A 10,010-nucleotide genomic window follows, 5' to 3' on the forward strand; every position below is an offset into this window, starting at 1 on the left:
GATGCACTTGAAACAATAAGAGATACTTCTGTACTCCAAGAATGGGATATATGTTTCAGAAGCTTAAAATTGAAAGAATGTTTTTGAGAAACAAACGGACAGGAGGACATACAGGTGGACAGAGGAGAGTTAAGGACAGAGCAGACTATCTAGCAAGTACCTTTAAGTACCTTCGTTTACCTTCTAATCTTGCTGTTAAAAATAACAAAAATTAGATTAATTTTTTTATTATTTTCCTCAGTATAAAAAATAGCCTGAAAGATGCATTTATGGTCAAGGGGAAAAGCAATAGCCATGCCAATAGCAATCGCAAAAGCAAAAGTGGCAACAGAATCCAGACTAGTTGCTAGCTGCGAGACTGACAGACTCTACTCCACAACAGATTCTCCCAACAGATTCTTGAAGATCCTCCAGTGAGATCCCTGGTAGCTATCCCAGAGACAATAAATCCAATTCCTATTCCAATTTGTGTTTAAATTCATACGTGACTTGGCACTTCCGTTTCCCAGTATCCCACTTTTTCAAATCGAAATTCAGTTGAAATCGAAATCCGATTTGCGGCATTCATTGTCGATCCGTCAATTATATTCGCACTCTCCCACACACACACCCATCAGGGGTTTTCCTTCGGATTCTCCTTGTGTGTGTCACGCATTGGCTACAGCCATTGGTGCACCCACAAGCGGACAAATGGCGGACTCACGGACACACGGACAGAGCGGACACACGAACGTGATCTGTACAGTGGGCACGCACACTCCAGTGACAACAATTGAATTCCTTTTTTATTGTTTTTCACCTAACACTCACCTCGAAAATGTTTGTAGAAAATTCTAAGTGACTTGGTTTTTTATCTCAAATGACCTAAAAAGTGTAGAGACCTTTATAAAATAAATAAAATTATTAAATAATTAATAAACTAATTTTGTTGTTTGAGAAACTATGAAAACTTGTAAGGATATTAACTTATGACTTCTTTTATTTTAGGTCTAAAACATATTTAATATTAAATTCATATATTATTCATTACATACATTAGTATATATTATATAAAAATAATATTAAATATTTATTTTAATAATTTAGAACTTAATTTGGACAAGAAACTATCTGTTTTTCATAAAAGGAAAATAAAGTACTTCTTTTTTTAATTTTTCTTTAAAAAAAAAAGATTTTTTTAGTAACTTAGAGGTATTCATAGAAAAAAATATTAATATTTCTAGATTTTTAAAACTCTTGACTTCATAAATATAATATTTTTCAATGCCTAATAATTTAATTAAAGTTAAAAACCATTGAAGGCCTTGTGTCGTGTGTGTTTGTCAAGATCTTTGCCCCTGGTTTTTGGGCTTTAATTTTTCCATGGCAGCGAGACGTTTTGGGACGTGGCCAGCAAAGTGACGTGAAGGTGGCCAGAAGCAGAGGTGGCCAAAAGCCCCTCAGCTAGCCCCTGGCAGCCCACTGGCAAAGCAATGAAAACCACTGAAAACCACCGAAAGCCACCGAAAGCAGCCAACTCGCACGCAGTGTCCCTCGCACGTTCCACGCTCCATTGACAGAAAACAAATTTGCATTTGCCCAGTCAGTTGTATATTCTATATAGACCGATAGAAATATATATGCTACATTATATTCAAAGAAATATATGTATATGATACGTATAAAAAATACATTAAGAAAAGTGCGAAGGGAGTGTGGCAAACATTTCTCATCGCCTTTCGCTTTTCGAAACGCTTTTTGGCCAAAGTTAATCACTGGCCAAGAATTCCATTTGGCCATTAGGAAAGGTCGCAAATGATTCGCAAATAATATTATATTTTTGATTTTTTTTTTGTCGGTTCTGTCGGTTTGTTTTTAGTTGTTAATCCCAAGATTATGTTCTGAGTCAAGCACTAGAGTATGGCAACATAAATCTTTAATAAATAACATATATACATTTCTTTGAGTTGTAGTAGTAGCCATTGCCTATTAGTCATATCAAGTATTTTTTTTATGTTTTAAATGTGAAAATTGCCAACTCTTTGATATTTAACTAAAATTCTTTTCAATTTGGCAATGAAACTTGCGAGGAAGCTAAGCAAGTGTTTTGCCGGGCATTACGTATACGCCGCATTGGTTCTGGTTCTGTCACAAAAACGCAGAATATTACGCATACGCCGTGTGAACTAGAATTCGAAAAACACATAAATAATTGCCCAACAATTTGCGCTGTCTGCGATTTTTAGTGATTTCACTGATTGGGCCATCTTTTCGCTTTTATCTTGATTTTCTCTAGACCTAGACTATTTTTTTTGCTGTTTTTGTTTTCATTTCAATTCAGTTTGTATCTTTGTATCTGTGTATCTTTTTTGTATGATTGTATTTTTGGTGTTGTGTCGGTCGGGGGTTGTCGGTTTGGTTTTGTTCTGGTTCTGTTATCTTGATGATATATCCGCGGCTCCCTCTACAGTGCCCATTGTCTTAATTATCTGCGGATTTCGTACTCATACCGTGACTATCTATTCCCGCCGCGGCTGCCGAAATAACTTGACTCATCGCCGTCATCACCCCGATTCGCCTCTAGATTTTTTGGCGGCTCTACCCGACTGCCATCCGACTATTGAGATCCTCCTCATCCTCATCCTCATCCTCGTCCGCATTTCACATTCCCAATTTCCCAGCGGAATCATCACTATCATCATCTAAACACTGAGAACAAAAATATTATTTGAAATTAAGTCTAGAACTTGGTTTGCAAAGAAGTTTCTTCAAAACCAGCTATTTATAATATATAAAAAATTATTTTAATATTTCAAATAATATTATATCATATATATTTTATATTTTTAGAAAGTCAAGCCTTTTTTATTAGAGTGTATTTAAATCCACAGTCAACGTCACCGTCCCGCTTATTCTGTTTGCTCTCTCGGAAGATCACGCGCCTCTATGCGAGATCGTTGATAAAATTCTATTTTTTTCCCAGACAGACTGTTTTATTTTTTGTTTTTATATTTTTTTTCTATAAACACATTATGTATTGTATTATTTAATTAATTTATTAAATTATATATTCAGGTTTAAAAAGGAATAAAAAGTAGAAGTCAAGAAGTCAAGAGAAGATAAGCTGGAAAGTTTAATTATTTCATAAATTTTTTTTTCAAAATTCCAACAAACTATATCCCAGCATAGACTATATATATCTGTAGATATACATTTATAAATGTATATATTTATTTATTTTTTAAGGTATATAGTTAGTTTTTGTTTATATCTCTAACTAAAACCCCGTCCCTCACGTGCCTCTGTGTTTATGATCGCGTGCTGTTTGCGTTCTTTGTTTGTTTCTTTGGCCGGCTTGTTTGCTTACCTTGCCAACTTGTTTGCCAATCCCCAGAATATGGCCCGAAGGGGTACGATCTGTTCAGGTATATGTTATGCCACTGGTCCCCTAGATCCCCTAATTGCTCTAATTGCAGATGATTTGGCGCTAAGCTTTATTCCCGTCTCGTGTCAGTCATAAAACTTGGCCAAAACTTGCTAAACAGCCAACATCCATGGCCCTGGATTTGGCTTAATTTGTATATTTTTTAGCCTAGTTATTGGCCTAGTATTTAATCTCAGGTAGCTGGCACTACCTTTTGCCAGCTTCTCTATTACCAATTCTCTATTTACCAATCACGTAGCCGCAATTGTTTGGACCAAAAGTCGGGACTGGGACTTCGTGACAGAATTGAATTGAAAGGGAAACCAGATTGTTCAAATGCAGGCATGCCCATCCAACTGCACGGATATGTCACTGAATAAACATATATATCTTTATATATATTTATTTACACACATTCCAAGTTGTTGAAAATGTTCTGCAAACTTTTGGCAAATCTCTATCTCTATTTTTAGGAGGAAAGTAACACCCGCACTACCGCCACCCGAAAATAAATATTCAGGCTAACTCAGTCAGTTTCTTGACTTCATATTCTCATGATGGATCACTCACTCGAAAAAAACACTCGAAAAATAGCTGAAATATTCGAAATATTTCTTTGGAAAAATATTCACGCACAAGAAGTCTCGGATTTCGTTGAGTTATTCCAGATCGATTTCAAAACCATCGAATATCCAATCGAACACGGCCTGTCCTAGGTTAGTGCCCACTGTACGCGATCTGGCACAGTGGGTGGGGTTGCATGCCTCACTGATTATTTTCAGGGGGTGCTCTGGCACTGGCACTGGTACTGGAGCTTCTGCTGGAACTCACAAAAAAGCACTGTAAACACTTGGCTACAGAGAGAGAAAATTAGGAGGGTTTTTGTTTTGAATCCTAATCAAAATAATCAAAAATATCGATTATTTTTATTTAATAATAAATATTAATAATATTAAATTAAAATAGATGTAATAAATATAATTAATTAGTACTAATCACGGAATCAACTTTTACACCACATTTCCCCGATAAATATTACATTATCTTTACTTTCGATATATTTCGATAATTTCGATTAATTAGTTTTAAATTGCCTTTATTTTAAAGCCTTCGCATCGACTCTTCCAGTGTTTTTAGATCCTATTCGAGGAGATATTGGCACATTCCTTCACGAATTCGTAGACAGAGTGAAATATCTTGGGAAATATCTTTTTATGGATATATCGACCGTCGACAGATCAGCTGTCCGTCGTCTATTTTGCGCCCAACCTGAGAGAGAGTGGGTGGTGGGGTTATGGGGGCAGCTTTGGGGGCGGCTGGGCGACTGACACAGACAGACAGAGAGAGAGAGAGAGAGAGAGAGAGGAGAGCGCCAACTGTTGCTAACTGTATTGTCGCACACTTTTGTGTCGCTGTCTCTGTCTCTGTCGCCTGGCCTCTATCTTTCTATCTATTCATCTATCTATCTCTATTTCCATCTCTATTTGTATCTGTATCCGTGTATCCAAGTATCTGACGGTGTATTTGTATCTGTATCTCGGTGCTAAGGCAGCGGGACAGAAAACTTCAGTTTGTCAAAGATCGCGACGACCGAACGAACGCCGCTGAAAAAAACGCGCGCGCGCTTAAAAAACGAAAGAAACACAAAACGAAACGCGACCAAAATCGCCTCGAAAACGCGGCCAGCAGTATGTCCTGTGTCCTAACCCAACTTCGATTCCCAAAACTATCGATATCGATAACTGGGCGGTAAAAAAGAAAGGAAGATCGAAGCGAGCGCGCGCGCGTTCAGCGACGCCACTGAGAAAAAAAAGTTTATTTTAAAAACTAAACGAAAACGAAACGAAATTGCTTAACTTTTTTCATCATATTTAGTTTTTCTTAATTTTTTTTTAATGTGAAAAGTACGTGCCATTTAAATGTGTATGTATTGCACATACATGTGAGTGTGTTTGTGTGTGTGTGTGTGTGTGTGTGTGTTGGGGAGGGGGAGCGGACTGCGGGCTGCGGAGGGGTAGGGCTATTTGTGGGGCAATTACCGGCACAGTTATTGGTTTTTAATGGAAACTCAAATTGCCATTTTGAATAATGTGGCATGTGGAACAAAAAAAAAAATGAAAACAGTGTCGGATGGCAGAACGGAAATTATGCTTTATACTTATGATTATTGGTTATGGAAATTGCAGCTTAAATCGCCATTAAGAGACACACAGCTATAGCTATCATATATGGGCATACGTCAACAGTGCGTTACAAAAATATAAGGACAAGAAATAAAATATTTTAAAGCAAGAATTTAAAAGTAAGGCTCAAGTCACGGAAGGTAGTGTCATAAACTTAAAAAAAATAATTATTTAGTATTAATTTATGTAATATTTTCTGCTTATAATATTATTACTTTATGGTTATAATATTTCTTTACTAAAAAAATATTTTAGGCCATATAAATTTAAAACTTTGAGTATTTATATAATGTTTAAAAATTAACCATTACATTTCTAGCTTCTTAGACTTTAAAAAGTATTTTTGATTTTAATCCCAATTCCTAAACCTTTTAATACCATTATGAAACCCACTGTACCACGTTGCATTTTTTTTCTTGAAAGCTCAACACCCTTGATTGCCATTCTGTCACTTTCGGTTTTTTTTATGATCGCATTCAAGTGGAATGTCATCGGATTGGCCAATTTTAATTTTAATTCCGATCCGATTTGATATTGATTCGATATCGGCATGACTTAGCCGGGACACACACCCACAAAACAAAATCAGAATAAGCAGAAAAAAATAAAAAATAAATCAATAAAAAATTAAAATGAGACAATTACCCAGGAATGGGGATTGATCTCTTTTATTACAGTGTTTAGACGCCGAAAGGGCGACCTAAAAAAAATCGAATGACAATCGATTTGAGAGGGGTATGGAGGGGGGAGGTACTATATAGGTGGGACAGATCGATCGATCGATCTGTTGAATGATGAAATTTTCTAAACAATTCAAAAGCAAAACTAAAATCAAAAGCAAAAGTAACAGAAATAGCAAAGGCAAAGGCAAAAAAAAATAGAAAAAAAAAATAGAAACATTTACAATTCCAATCGAACGGCAATTGTTAGTGACTTGCAGCATGATTCAAATATTGAGGGCGTGCCAGAAGAGGGCGGGGTGGGGCAGGGGGCATAAACTATCTAGGGAGGGGTATGGCGGAAATAGGGCGGGAAGGTGGCGGCACGGGGCGGCCAAGTAGTACTCGGTATCATAGATTGTTCGAGTCGATGACGCAGCCAGGCATTCTTGATCATTGGAAATTGTTATAAAAAGGTTAGAGAATTTTTTAACAGGGAGAGAGTTAAAATTAAAATTTTTAGAGATTTTTTCTAATATTACTTTCCTTAAAAAACCTTTATCTTTTCAAAGGAATTATTAATAGCAATTATTCTAATGCCCTTTAGAGACCTATTTTCTAAAGAACTTTAGGATCAACGATGATTCTCTTTTGTAATTATTAAAAAAATATATAGAAAATTATAAATTTTAATATTTAAGTAAGAATTCTATTCATATTCCCTAATTTTTAAACAATTTTAACTCGCAAAGTAAATTACTTGCTTTATTAAGCTCTCTAAACTAAACAACTTAACTTAATAAGTCAATTATTTTCGAGCTAGAAAAAAAATAGTTTTTAGCAAAGTTAAGTGGCCGCTAAAACTCTATAAAAAATTGATTCCATCAACTGATCAAACAATATATCGCCGGATCGGTCGATCGCCGGATTGTGAGCTAAAGAGTGAGGCTAAAAGTTAAAAGCCAAACGGCTTTCGGCCAGATTAGCTGGCCGCAACTATTTTACTGCCACTTTACTTGCCGTTGTCTACCAAACATAATGAACGAAAAAAAAAAACGGAAAAGAAAATAAAATTAAAATAAATAAATAAAAAATAAAAACAAAAAAACACAATCTAGGCCCTATGCGACGGGCACACATGACGTATACGTGATATTTTTGGCTTGAGACAAAAAACAAACAAAAAATAGGAATCTCTGTTGCCAGGTTGGCAGTTGGCTTAGTCAGCTTATAAATAATGGAATTTCTATTTGGGATTTCAGTCGGAGAGTACTGTGAACTTTCATTGGAAAATTACTTAATCGAAAGAGGAATAGTAGGGGGGGAATTACTAGAAAACCTAGTAGACTTACTAAAACGGCAAGTACTCGTACTCATGGCCAAGTTTCTGCCATGCAACCTCAACTGATTGAACCCTCTGACTTTTTCCATCAAATGACCATCAAATCAATTTCAAATGACAAATAAAATGTAAAAAAAAATAGCACATAAATGTGAGATATTTATGTAAGATCGGTTTGTCACTTAAATGCTTCTGTTTTTATATTTTTCCATTCGATAGTTGCTGTTTGCCATTTAAATGAATTGCGAACAATTTCGATGTGGTGGCAAGTTGCTTTGATTGGCTTCTAATTTATGATTGACAGTTACAAAAGTCTCGAAACGACCAAAACTGAATGAGCGGTGGTGCCACACAGCACCGAGACAGCTGCAACAATTGAGCCTACCGCAAGAGTTTGAAAAAAGCGACGTTTGAGAAGGGTATACTGCGAGAAATACTTATTCCTTACAAGTTATAAAATCAATTAAAAATCTAAACCAAAAAATAAATAACTGTAGAAGAATTTTAAACATTTTTAAGCCTTTAAAGATTAGACTTGCCTCTTAAGATTATAACTTTTTCATATATTTTTCTCTCAGTGCTTATGTAGACCTTATAGTTAGATATCGGCTTAGCTCACGGTTGTCAATCAAGCTATTAAATAATTTACAAACACACACAATGCGCCCAGAGACCTGAGACCTGTAGAGACGAGGGGCCAGAATCGAGAATCGAATTTATGAACTAACGTCTTGATTTACGTAGTCTTCGCTGGTTGAATGCGGTTTGAAGCTTTGACACCTTGACGGGCATTGTCAAAGAGTTTCACACTCAGTACTCGAAAGACTCGCACACCAGCAGACCACATCACACCACACACACTCGACTGCTGGCTACTGTTCTATCGGATTACGCGGCGTATGCGCAATGCCTCAAGCTAAAAATGAATCGAATATCGGACAACAACAAATGCACTTTATCAGATAGTCACTCAGTCAGGCAGTCAGTTAGTCAGTTAGCCACTCCGTCATTTAGTCAGTTAATCATTTAGTGAGCTCCCCCCCTACACAAGAAAAGTTGTCTGCCCGATATGGGCCACGTTGTGGGTCTGTAAACAAAACACGGATACACTTTGAGGCACTGACATAACCGAGTTGAAATATCTACTGATAGCGAGCCACTAACGTAAATGCATTCGCCAACAGTGGCATAATAGTTAGTTGCCAATGACCCTCAATGAAGGGAAAAGGTGAAATTTCCAAAAAAATGTTCACCAACATGGGGGATGGTTTGGAATAAGCTAAGATAATCTAAGCAAGAATTTTATGAATCCATTTCATATTAGTCTCAAAAAAGTACATCAATAAGTATAAAAACTAAAAATGTCCTAAAAAAGTCCTACACCAACAATTATAACAACACTTACACCAACAAAGCATATTTGTTGGGAAAAGCTCAGTAAATCTCACCAAAAATATCACCAACCCTGAGAAATAGTTTATCAATTAATTAAAAACAAATACACCAACAAATTCATTAAAAAATAGACCAAAATTTACACCAACCAGTACTCCAATACCTACACCAACAAATTCCTTAAAAAATCTTGACTGTCTTGAATATCTTGAATATAACTCAAATCTTGAATATAACTCAAACATATACCTAATTTCCATTCATGTTAGTACATTTGTACCGGAATTAAATCACGGACGGACGGAAAACAAATGAAAATCCCTTGCACACTTTCTGTACAAATAATTCCCGGAGCTTTTCTCCTGACACACAAATCATATTTTTCACTTTTCCACCAACTGTATACAGATATTGTTCAGATACATATAGTGTGCATATATATTTTACAATCTATGTATATGAACATAAATATGCTGTGTGTGTCATGTTGGTGCTATGCTAGCACGACGTTGACGCTGACGTCGACAGAGACAGCGACAGAGGACTGAGAACAGCGAACAGCGCTGTCAACGTCAACGTCGACGGCGCTCGCTAAAACTACATAAATCAAAGGAAAAGCATTTTTCTGTTTTCTGATCGTCTAGCAGAAATTTTACTTTATTTTTTTTTTTTTTTTGGTTTTTGTTTTTGGTTCATTTCTATTTTCTTAATTTTTATTTTGTTGTTATAGTTGTTATTGTTGTTGGTGATTGTTGATTGGTGTCGTTGGTGTTTTTGTTGGTATTGTTGGCATTTTGTACGCATGTTTCAGGCATTTAACAATTTTTTTCTATGTTTTTTTCTTTTATTTTTTGGCCATATAGACAAGAGACAGATATCGTTCATGCACACAGAAAAATGTATATAGATTTCTGTATTTCTGTTTTTTTTTTGCGGCGGGGCCGTGAGGCCAAAACATTTATAGGAATATTTCAAATTGCAGACGACGACGACACTAGGCAGCGCATTAAATGGGGTTGACAAAAAAA

At 36.0% G+C, this 10,010-nt stretch overlaps 1 protein-coding gene across 3 annotated transcripts in view; it reads left to right on the forward strand.

Moving 5' to 3' along the window:
- The first annotated feature begins 4,955 nt into the window (after positions 1–4,955).
- The window catches only part of LOC6504912 (dorsal-ventral patterning protein Sog), a 28,848-nt gene continuing 23,793 nt past the window's right edge, over positions 4,956–10,010 (forward strand). Inside the window, exon 1 of one of the 3 annotated variants that reach the window (XM_032453371.2) lies at positions 4,956–5,345. The gene's annotated coding sequence lies outside the window, so the exon portion shown is untranslated. The remainder of the gene's footprint in view (positions 5,346–10,010) is intronic. The other 2 variants (XM_044717215.1, XM_044717216.1) reach the window with 2 other exon arrangements.

The sequence above is a fragment of the Drosophila ananassae genome, chromosome XL (assembly GCF_017639315.1).
Source record: "Drosophila ananassae strain 14024-0371.13 chromosome XL, ASM1763931v2, whole genome shotgun sequence".
Lineage (NCBI taxonomy): Eukaryota > Metazoa > Arthropoda > Insecta > Diptera > Drosophilidae > Drosophila > Drosophila ananassae.